Raw genomic sequence first — 11,574 nt, forward strand, 5'->3', positions numbered from 1 at the left:
CAGGCATCCGAGACCTCCTCTCCCATTCCTCCTCCCACCTCTCACCTTCCACCTTTTATGCCCGGCTGTAATTTGGTCACGTGATACCACCCCCCAGGCAGTGAGCAGGGAAGGTGTTGGGTCACCACTCGTCGTCTGTGGTCAATTGTGAGCTGAGTGGAGTGGAAGGTTGCTCGTCTCACCTTACCAACATTCTCTGATTCTTGCTGCATTTTCTTTCGTTTTTTTGTGTGTTCTTACGAGTTTTTTTCTATGTGGGTTTTTTGTAGGAATTATCTGTTTGTGTGTTTTTTTTTATATTTCGCTTTGGAAGGAGTTTAACGTTTGAGTTGTAATGTTAATTTTGTTTGTCTTATCTTCGTGGTGTCGTGTTACTTCCCTGTGTGTGTGTGTGTGTATGTGTGTGTGTGTGTGTGTGTGTGTGCGTGTGCGCGAGTGTGTTTTTCTAGGAATCATCATCTGTTTTGAAAGACATTTTTTCCTCTCTTTTTTTTTTTTTTTTTTTTTGTTTTACTTGAAATGTATTTTTGGCTCCTCCTTCTGGTCTTAGTAATGACATCCTCCGCGAGAGTTTGTGTTTTTTATGTTTTTTTTTTGCTTTTTTTGTTTATGATAACTGTGTTTGTTATTGTGTGGCATTTATCGTGGATTTTATATTTGATTTGGCTTTTTTGATGGACTTTTATGATATTTATATTAAAAAAAAACAAAATCTAATCGTCTTGTCCCGGTAGAATTAATTTACACACGAGAGTTTAATTACTGAATATATCCTCAAGTGTTATTCTGTAATATTATTTACTTCACATATAAGAACTATAACATTTCCTTGCTTACTTTTGTGTTGATCTTTTGTTTGTAATTGACTTTTGTTTCGTTGTTATAAAATACATCTTTTTTTTTTGTTATCTAGGAAGAGTTTGATAAGGTAATCATGGTCCCGTGAGTGTAAGAGCTGTTTTTATTGTTATTTTTCTATGTTTTTTTTTACTGTGTTGTTTGTCTGTGTAGGAATTAGCTTAGGGCTTTTTTTATCAGCTTTTCCCCAGTAGTTTTGTGTTTTGTTTTGATGGAGTTTTATGTTACGTATTTCTTTAACCTCTAATTTTTTTTTTAGTTTTTTTTTTAAACCAAATCTTTGATGGTTATTGTGTTTTATTTTCTGTTTTAGTTGATGATTATTTAATTGTGTTTTAAAGTTGTTTTTCCTCGTTTGTTTTGGTGTCTTTTTCGTTATATCGTGTGTGTGTTTTTTGAGAGGTCAACTCGAGTCATATACAGTAGGTCAACTCTGAGTAATAATTTAATCAAATTAACTATTGACGATTTTCGGCTTCTGTCCGTTTGTTTGTCTTTCTGTCTGTCTGTCTGTCTCTCTTCTATATTGTGACGGTGGGGTGAGTGTGACGGACGACTCAGTGTTACGGGTGGGTCAATGTGGCAGACGCCCTAGTGTGACGGAAAGCTTAGCGTTATTTAGACGTAAATGTGACGCGGAGACTCAGTGTGACGATGTGACGTGGCGGAGTGTTGGAGATCCAGAGGTCACGTGTAAACAAAACCCTTTCAAGGAACAGCAGTGACTAAAGGCTGTGAAGGAGCAGTGATTTTCTCTCTCTCTCTCTCTCTCTTTGTGCGAAGCTGGTGTGATGAGAGAGAGAGAAAGAAGAAAGTGTATTTTATGGATAATTCGATACACAAATTGACAGAGATGTGTAGGAGAGTACGTACATGTATATGTGTATGCTTGATTATACACATATTACACACCTCTTGCTGGGATTCACTTTTCATCTCTCATCCTCTCCCCCACCCCCTCTCACCCCTACCCTCACCCTCCCCCCCCACCCTCAGACACCCCTACAAGATGGGCGGCGTGAAGTTTGCACCAGTGAGACGGCCGTGGTAAGGTTGGGTTACCGGAGATGTCGTCTGGCCAGTTCTCAGGTGTCTAGGTTCGAGACCCTCGTGCTGTTGGTAGTAGTGAGGAAGTGTAAGGGGCAGGGATGGTGATGGTAGGGATGATGATGATGGTGAGGTCAGGGATGGTGATGATGAAAATGTACTGGATGATGGTGAAGATGTGAGGTGATGATGAGGGCAATGATGGTGAGGATATGTCTGGTGATGGTGAAAATATGCAGTGAGGATGTGATGTGATAGTGAGGGTAGTGATGATGATGTGCGTAGTGAATGATGAGTAAAAAGGCGTCACACGCGTCGTGAATAAGATCCTGAGTAATGTGGTGCGTCACCGGATATGAATAATAATGTTTTGAGTGAGTGACGTGAGGGAGAGAGAGAGAGAGAGAGAGAGAGAGAGAATACACAACCCCCGTAGTAACTCACATCCTAAAGTAAAGTTTATATAGCAACATACAGGGTGAATCAAAATGAATACCCAGATTTTAAGTGATTACGTAACAAATAATAGACATTCATTCTTTATCACTCTGTATGCATATTTTTACGGGTTATTTTGCAAACAGGCCAAATATCCGGGTTTGTGGAATGACCTTAATTATTCGGTTTAGCAAAAAAAATATCCGTCCTCTTCTTCTTGTCGTCGTCGTCGTCGTCGTCTTCGTCCTCTTCTTGTCGTCTTCGTCGTCGTCGTCGTCCTCTTCTTGTCGTCGTCGTCGTCGTCTTCGTCCTCTTCTTGTCGTCTTCGTCGTCGTCGTCGTCCTCGTCTTGTCGTCGTCGTCGTCGTCTTCGTCCGTCGTCGTCGTCTTCTGTCGTCGTCCTCTTCTTGTCGTCATCTTCGTCGTCGTCGTCATCTTCGTCGTCGTCGTCCTCTTCTTGTCGTCGTCGTCGTCTTCTTGTCGTCGTCTTCGTCGTCGTCGTCGTCCTCTTCTTGTCGTCGTCTTCGTCGTCGTCGTCGTCCTCTTCTTGTCGTCGTCTTCGTCGTCGTCGTCCTCGTCTCGTCGTCGTCGTCGTCGTCCTCTTCTTGTCGTCGTCGTCGTCGTCGTCGTCCTCGTCGTCGTCGTCGTCGTCGTCGTCGTCCTCTCTTCGTCGTCCTCTTCTTGTCGTCGTCTGTCGTCATCTTCGTCGTCGTCGTCCTCTTCTTGTCGTCGTCGTCGTCTTCTTGTCGTCGTCTTCGTCGTCGTCGTCGTCCTCTTCTTGTCGTCGTCTTCGTCGTCGTCGTCCTCGTCTTGTCGTCGTCGTCGTCGTCCTCTTCTTGTCGTCGTCCTCTTGTCGTCGTCTTCGTCGTCGTCGTCGTCTTCTTGTCGTCGTCCTCTTCTTGTCGTCATCTTCGTCGTCGTCGTCGTCTTCTTTGTCGTCGTCCTCTTCTTGTCGTCATCTTCGTCGTCGTCGTCCTCTTCTTCTTGTCGTCGTCGTCGTCGTCGTCGTCGTCCTCTTCTTCTTGTCGTCTTCGTCGTCGTCGTCCTCTTCGTCGTCTCGTCGTCGTCGTCGTCTTGTCGTCGTCGTCGTCGTCGTCGTCGTCGTCGTCGTCGTCGTCGTCTTGTCGTCGTCCTCTTCGTCGTCGTCTCGTCGTCGTCGTCTCTTCGTCGTCGTCGTTCTCGTCGTCGTCGTCTTCGTCGTCGTCGTCGTCTTCTTGTCGTCGTCCTCTTCTTGTCGTCGTCTTCGTCGTCGTCGTCGTCTTCTTCTTGTTAAGACATACACAGAGAAATACATACACAGAGAAATACATACACAGAGAGAAAAATACATACACAGAGAAATACATACACAGAAATACATACACACAGAGAAATACATACACAGAGAAATACATACACAGAGAAATACATACAAGAGAAATACATACACAGAGAAATATATACACAGAGAAATATATACAGAGAAACACATACGCAGAGAAATACATTTATACATAGAAATACATACAATAGAGAAATACATACACAGAGAAATACATACACAGAGAAATACATACACAGAGAAATACATATACAGAGAAATACATACACAGAGAAATACATACAGAGAAATATACACATAGAAATACATACACATAGAAATACATACACATAGAGAAATACATACACAGAGAAATACATACACAGAGAAATACATACACAGAGAAATAACATTTATACATAGAAATATACAGAGAAATACATACATAGAGAAATACATACACAGAGAAATACATACACAGAGAAATACATACACAGAGAAATACATATAGAGAAATACATACAGAGAACACACACAGAAACACACACACACACACACTACTTGCACCCACTTGAACTGCGTACCTCTGATGGAAAGAGGATAGCAGTCCTGTCTGGCCATCAAGATAGGATAAGTAATAAAATTTTAATGTTGTATTTTAGTTTCCTATAACGTAAGGAAGAGTGTTACTGAGCCGCTGTGTTGATATATTTTGCTTTATTGTTCTCTCATCTCACACACCCCTGCCCCTCTCTGCCTCTAAAAACAAAAAACAAAGAAAAAACATAAGTTGTTTTGCTTTTGTTGTATTATTTCATATTAGATACTAATTAGACATGGGTGATTAATAAGTGTTTTAGGAATGACACCTTCAAGGAGTGGGTGAGGGGTATGTGTGTGTGTGTGTGTGTGTGTGTGTGTGTCTGAAATTTATTGTGATTTTTTTTTTTGGGGATACTGTAACTTCTAATAACACCAGATAAAACAACACCACCACCACCACCAACAACACCCCACCACCCCCCACCACCCCCAAGAACAAGAACAACAAAACAACAAAAAAATACACTCAAGGCTACTGCGACACTTCAAGTAACCTCAACAAAATACAAAACACGCACAAGGAACACAAGCGAAAACACTCTTGCTGGTTCACCAACCATCTCCTTCCTCGCCAAGTTTACAAAGTTCATTTTAATCGTGGCTGAGAATAAGGTGTTTTACGCTGGTGAGATGCCCTGTGGTAGCTCTGTGGGTGTGTGGGTGTGTGTGTGAGTGTGTGTGAGTGTGTGTGGGTGAATGAGTGTGTGGGTTGGGTGTGTATGTAAGGAGGTGTGTTTGTCCTGTGTCTGGTTGTCTTTCTGTACAATCACAAGGTTTACACACACATACACACACATACACATACACACACACACACATACACACACACACACACACAATGGACGTAGAAGCTAGCTATCAAATGCATCAAGAATCATCACAAAATGTCGACTCGTAGTTCCATCATTATAACCTTTTGCCATCCTAGACGGTAACTAACGAACCGACAACCAACTCAGGGAAAGGTGGTGTGGAATATCAGTCAGTGAAATCAGTGGCATTTTTTTTTTTTAGGTTGTCTGAAGAAGAAAAAAAACTTCGAAAATGTATGAGTCTGATGATATATATCGGTCAAAAATATGGCAAATATGATTAGTTTTTTTTTTTTTTCTGTTGGTTTTGTTAAAGGAAGTATTGTTGTAAATTCTCTTCTCTCTCTCTCTACTTATTAATGATGGTTGAATAAAACTCGAAGAATAAGATAAAGAGAAGAATGATAACAATAACATATTCTCCCACCACAGAGAGTGTTAGGAGAGGAGGCACCTAATAATTATAACGTCAGAGCCAAGTAATAAAGTGTCAGGACGTTGAGCTACTCTAATTAGTCTGGCCATCTGGAGCAGTGCCACGATGCCACGTCTGTCGAGGGTCATGTGAGGTGACCTGGCACTCAGGAAAGGCACCTGTAGCCATCCTCCTCTCCCTCCTCCCCACTCTTAGTGGCATTGATTGGCACCCAACCTTAGTGTCACCCTCACTCAGTTCCGTGATAGTTGGGGAGTTAAGGGTTGCACGAGTCGTGGTACTTATAATACAATAGAAGATTGATAATAATAATAATAATAATAATAATAATAATAATAATAATAATATAATAATAATAATATAATAATAATAATTGATAACAAAATTATAATAAAATAATAGAATACGACATTATTATTATTATTATTATTATTATTATTATTATTATATTATTATTATTATTGTCAATTAGAAACCGATAACGAAAATGAAGAAGAGAAGAAAAGGAAAGGGAGAAACAAGAGAATAACGCTGGAGAAATATCGTAGCGAGGATCTAAATTAAACAGTGTCTCATACAGCCACATAAAATAGATTCTGTAATCCGACCCGCTGTGTCTCATCACCCCCCACCCTCCTCCCTCTCCTCTCTCATCCTCTTATTCCTCCTCCTCCTTCTCTCCCACCTCCCTCCTTTCTCCCACCTCCTCCTCCTTTCTCCTCCTCCCTCCTCCTCCTCCTCCTCCTCCTCCTCCTCCCTCCTCCTGCTCTCTCCCTTTCTGCCCCTTCATCTTTCTCTTCTTCCTCTTCCTCCCACCTCCATTTCCTTTTCCTCAGCTACTCCTTCTCCTTCCCGTTTTTCCTACTCCTCCCCTGCTCTTCCTACTCCTCCCCTGCTCCCCTATTCTCCTCCCCTGCTCCCCTATTCCTCCCTGCCCTCTTCCACCTCCATCTTCTCCTCCTCCCTCTAGATTTTGTTAGGTTAAGTTTTCATAAGGTTTTACTGTACATTTGACTTCTTCACTACACTACACAACACTACACAACACTACACCACACACACATACCACACCAACACTCACACAACACTCACTAAATTTCTGGTTAAGAGAGAAAACAAAAGAGGAAAGAGAATAAAGAGAGAGAGAGAGAGAGAGAGAGAGTAGATAAAGAAATGGTCTCTACGCATAGCTCTGACGTCGCCTATATCACCCGTGTTTAATATCCGGAGGGTGAAATGTTGCTATTAGACCGGTCCTGGTGTGGTCTGTGGTCCGTAACTCTAGACTGGTCCGTGATGTGTTGATGGAGACCACTTTACGCTGGTAGTTTCACGCAAGACTGAGAGGAGAGAGATGCGTATTGAATGTGTGTCACGTATGGTATTGTGTTGTGTTGTGTTGCAAAAATCTCTCTCTCTCTGCAAAATTTATCTCTCAATACACACAAGTAAGAGGTGGCACACACACACACACACACACACATCCAACATCCCTCCCACAGGCACACATATAGAAAGACTCTCCCTACCCCACTTCCTCCTCCCCACTTCCCCACCACACTCCTACCCCTCCCCCCACAGACATATACCATGACAGGAGCCTCGCAGTATCCCATTCTCCGGCTGCAACAAAACAGTCCTCGCTGCGTCCCACCATGATGGCAGCTCATTCTGGCGGCGTTGGTGTTGAGCGGTTGCGGTAGAGCTGCGGTGGAGAGCCTCTGATTGTTGGCGTACATTAACTCTGAGTGTTTCTGCTGGCATTTGCTTCGTCTGATTCTGGCGAGTCCGTATGTCTGTCTGTTTGTGATGTTTTTGTTTTGTGTTTGTGTTTGTTGTTGTTGTTGTTGTTATTGATTTGCTTTGTTTAATATATTTATTTTGTTCTTATTTTGTGTTTGTTGAGATTTTGTTTGACTTTATTATTAAATTCTATTGTTTCTATTTTGTTTTCTTGTTTTTGTTTATCTATCTTCATTATTAAGTAACTTTTATTTTTTTTACAATTAATTTGGTTTATTTCTCTCTTTATCTTGTTTTTTTCCTAAGTATTTCCATTTATATATTTTTTCTATTTACCTCCATTATTATCTCTTATTCTTTCATTACTTCGTTTGGGTCTTTTGTTATTTTCATCATTATATCTCTCTTATAATCTGGCATCTTAATACATAATAAATAGAGGAAGAAGAACAGCAACAATAACAAGACTGCCTTAATAACAGCCAAGTATAATGACCTTTATCACACGAACCATTAACAGTAGTCTCTCTCTCTCTCTCTCTCTCTCTCTCTCTCTCTCTCTTATCTCAACTAAGCACACTGCCCTTATCTCAGCAGCATTAACAGTCGTCCAACAAGTTTCTCTCTCTCTCTTTCTCTTCCTCTCTCTCTCTCTCTCTCTCTCTCTCTCTCTGTTCTGTCTCTGTCTCTCTCTTTCTCTCTTTCTCTCTCTCTCTTCTCCCTGGCAAAGACTTCTTCAGATCCCTGCCAATTGTCCAGGCTTTAACTTCTCTCCCTTTGTCTCCCTCAATCCCATCCCTTTAATTTCCCACTGAAATCCCTCTCCTTACCCCTCTATCAATCTCCCTCCCTTTCTCTCTCCCTCCCTCTCTCCCTCATCATCAATTGTCTCTCTCTCTGTCTCTAACTCATCACTCCTACTCTTAGCGTCGTACTTATCTCATCTCAGCTGTTATCTCCGGCTTTTATCACCCTCTCCCTCTCTCCTTCCCCTAATCTCAATTGCACTGTTAAATTTCTTTCCTTTTCTCTTCCTCTTCCCTCTCTTTCTCCTCTTCCCTTTCTTCCTCCTTTTGTCAATATATTTCTCTCTTTTCTTCGCCCTTCTTCTTTCTCCCTTTGTCTTTTTTCCCTTCTCATTCTTACATTTTCTCCTCCTCATTATTCTCCTTCATCACCCTTCTCTCTCTCTCTCTCTCCCACCAATAAATAAAGAATGAACCAGATCAAACTTAAAAGTTAAATATTTCAACCTTTTCATTAATATATTTACCTTTTAATAAACCTTATATGTATTTTTAACCCCTGGAAATAAAATACCCAGAACCTTAATATTATATTTATTTATTTTTTTAACTCAAGAATTAAAATATTCCTTCAGGAGATATATAGATGCACTTTAATTATTGTTTGTTTAACTGAGATAAAATGTGTAAATATTGTAAGCTGTTTAGTCATGATTAGATATATTACGTGAGGAGGAGGAGGAGTAGGAAGAGGTGAGAGAAGAGGAAGAGGAGGAAGTGAGAGAAGAGGAGGAGGAGGTGAGAGAAGAGGAGGAGGAGGAGGAGGTGAGAGAAGAGGAGGAGGAGGAGGAGAAGGTGAGAGAAGAGGCGGAGGAGGAGGAGGTGAGAGAAGAGGCGGAGGAGGAGGCGGAAGAAGAATTGGGGGAGGTGGAAGAAGAAGCTCGAGGAGGAGGTGGAAGAAGAAAAGGTAGAGGAGGAAGAAAAGGAGGAGGAGGAAGAAGGAGGAAGATACATTGAGTTGAATTCTCTTATTTACCTGAGAACTTAATTAATAGGTTGTGACTTTCTTGTTTACATACGACCTCTTATTGGTTACGTCTCTTATTAGTATGAGAACAGGTAGAGCCTCTGTCTCTTACCTGAGAACTATATAGACAATAAAAATCCTAAAAGCTACCCCTAAAAAAAAGTATACCTAAAATTAATCGCTAAAATACCTAAAACTGGGCTTAAAAATGCTTAAAAATCGTAAATTATATAGCCAATGTTCCTGTAGGGAGACGGTAGCTGGTGTATAGTGGCGAGACTTTATCATTGACAGTAAGTAGCAGTAACAGCACATGTGACTCAGTGCTGTTTGACTCCTCCTTCACAGCACCAGTAGCAGATGTCAGTGCTGTTTGACTCCACCTTCACAGCACCAGTAGCAGATGTCAGTGCTGTTTGACTCCTCCTTCACAGCACCAGTAGCAGATGTCAGTGCTGTTTGACTCCACCTTCACAGCACCAGTAGCAGATGTCAGTGCTGTTTGACTCCTCCTTCCTGGCACCAGTAGCAGATGTCAGTGCTGTTTGGCTCCTCCTTCATCGCAGTAGCAGATGTCAGTGCTGTTTGACTCCTCCTTCACAGTACCAGTAGCAGATGTCAGTGCTGTTTGACTCCTCCTTCACAGCACCAGTAGCAGATGTCAGTGCTGTTTGACTCCACCTTCACATCACCAGTAGCAGATGTCAGTGCTGTTTGACTCCTCCTTCACAGCACCAGTAGCAGATGTCAGTGCTGTTTGACTCCACCTTCACAGTACCAGTAGCAGATGTCAGTGCTGTTTGACTCCTCCTTCACAGTACCAGTAGCAGATGTCAGTGCTGTTTGACTCCTTCCTCACAGTACCAGCAGCAGATGTCAGTGCTGTTTGACTCCTTCCTCACAGTACCAGCAGCAGATGTCAGTGCTGTTTGACTCCTTCCTCACAGTACCAGCAGCAGATGTCAAGGCTAATGGAATTCTCCTCTTCAGTTGTTAATTGCAGTAGATGTCAGTGTTGGTTTGATTCCTCCTCTTCACATGCAGCACCGGTAGTAGATGTCAGTGCTGCTGACTCCACCTTCACAGCACCAGTAGCAGATGTCAGTGCTGTTTGACTCAATTCTCTCACAGCACCATAGCAGATGCTGTGCTGTTTGACTCCACCACAGCAATTAGTAGCAGATGTCAGTGCTGTTTGACTCCACCTTCACAGCACTGTTAGCAGATGTGTCAGTGCTGTTTTGACTCTCCACCTTCAGCACCGGGGTGAAGTGATGCCGGTGCTGTTTGACTTTCCTTCACAGCAGCACTTAGTGGAAGAGATGTCAGTGCTAGTTTTTGACTCTCTTCGGCTACACCAGCAGTAGATGTCAGTGTTGCTTGACTTCACCTCCCTTTCACAGCACCAGCAGTAGATGTCAGTGTTGCTTCTTGACTCTCACCTTCACAGCACTATGGTAGATGCTGTGTGTTGTTGACTCCACCTTTCACAGCACCAGCAGCAGATGTCAGTGCTGTTTGACCTCCTTCACAGCACCACCAGTGATGCCATGCTGCCTGACTCTTCTTCACAGCACCAGTAGATGCCAGCGTTTTATTTTCACCTCTATGGCACTGTAGATGTCAGTGTTGCTTGACTCCACCTTTCACAGCACCAGTAGCAGGAGATGTCAGTGCTGTTTGGATTTCTCAAGGAAAAATTCAGGTAGTAGATATTGCTAGTTTAGACTCTAATTACAGCACCAGCAGAGTTAAAGTGCTTGACTCCACCTTCACAGCACTGTGAAAGATGCCAGTGCTGTTTGACCCAAATTTTCACAGCACTACAGTAGATGTCATGTTGTTTGACTCTCCTTCACAGCACCAGTAGCAGATGTCAGCGGCTTGACTCTCTTCACAGCACCAGCAGCAGATGTCAGTGCTGGTTGACTCCACCTTCACAGCACCAGCAGCAGATGTCAGTGCTGCTTGACTCCTCCTTCACAGCATTTCCAGATAGATGCCAGTGCTGCTTGAATTCCTTCAGCAGCACCAGTGTAGCAGATGTCAGTGTTGCTTGACGTGCCACTCTTCACAGCACCAGTAGCAGATGTCAGTGTTGCTTGACTCACCCTTCGTTGGTGCACCAGTAGCAGATGTCAGTGTTGTTTGACTCCTCCCTTCGTTGCACCTGTGTGAGATGTCAGTGTTGTTGACGCCACCTTCACAGCACCAGTAGCAGATGTTGTGTTGCTTGACTCCACTTTCACAGCACCAGTAGTAGATGTCAGTGCTGTTTGACTCCAATTTTCACAGCACCACGCAGATGTCAGTGTTGCTTGACGCCACCTTCACAGCAGCACCAGTAGCAGATGTCAGTGCTGCTTGACTCCACCTTCACAGCACCAGCAGCAGATGTCAGTGCTGCTTGACTCACCTTTCACAGCACCAGCAGATGTCAGTGTTGCTTGACTCACCTTCATGCCACCAGTAGCAGATGTCAGAGCACGCCATCTCTGCCCCTGGACCCACTACAGAAGAGGTCATTACACGGCCCATTTGCATTGAGAACATATGTGAGGGGGG

Source organism: Homarus americanus, unplaced genomic scaffold (assembly GCF_018991925.1).
Source record: "Homarus americanus isolate GMGI-L3 unplaced genomic scaffold, GMGI_Hamer_2.0 scaffold19244, whole genome shotgun sequence".
Classification (NCBI taxonomy): Eukaryota; Metazoa; Arthropoda; class Malacostraca; order Decapoda; family Nephropidae; genus Homarus; species Homarus americanus.